Consider the following 559-nt stretch of genomic DNA (forward strand, 5'->3'; position numbering starts at 1 on the left):
AGCGCCTGGCTGGCACTCCCACATCCTAGGGCAACAACACAGTTAAAGGAACAAAATGGAGATGGCCAGGGCAGTGTGGGATATTTGTGAGGCAGTGGGAAGAGAATTGGGTCTCAGACAGTAGGCCCAGGGCTGACTGGGACCACATGGCATGGGGCTTCAAACTGAGAGGGGCAGATGACAATACGGGGTGGGGGGACCAAAGTCCACCTTTTTCCTCTGTGCTTTCTGTCGAACCCCTAAGCACCCAAGGACTTTGCTGGTCCATGTCCCTGATTCCTGTTTCAGTTACTGTGCTCACCTCTAGAAGTCCATGCACTCAACAGCTGCTATATCAGGATCCTCAGGCCCCTAGAGCCCCAGGCCCTCTCACTCCCCACACCCAGCACCTACCATGACTCTGGTGAGGGACGGGGACCGCTTCTTCCTGGCCTTCCTCTCCAGGGAGTGGTCCCGGCCAAGGCTGGCTCGGCGCCCCCTCCAGTCGGCAGGGCTGGGGTCCCTGGAATCCAGGGACGGGTCGTCGGGTGGATGCAGGGAGGAGCGTCCGCTGCTGCCG

This window comes from Suncus etruscus, chromosome 15 (genome assembly GCF_024139225.1).
Source record: "Suncus etruscus isolate mSunEtr1 chromosome 15, mSunEtr1.pri.cur, whole genome shotgun sequence".
Taxonomy (NCBI): Eukaryota; Metazoa; Chordata; class Mammalia; order Eulipotyphla; family Soricidae; genus Suncus; species Suncus etruscus.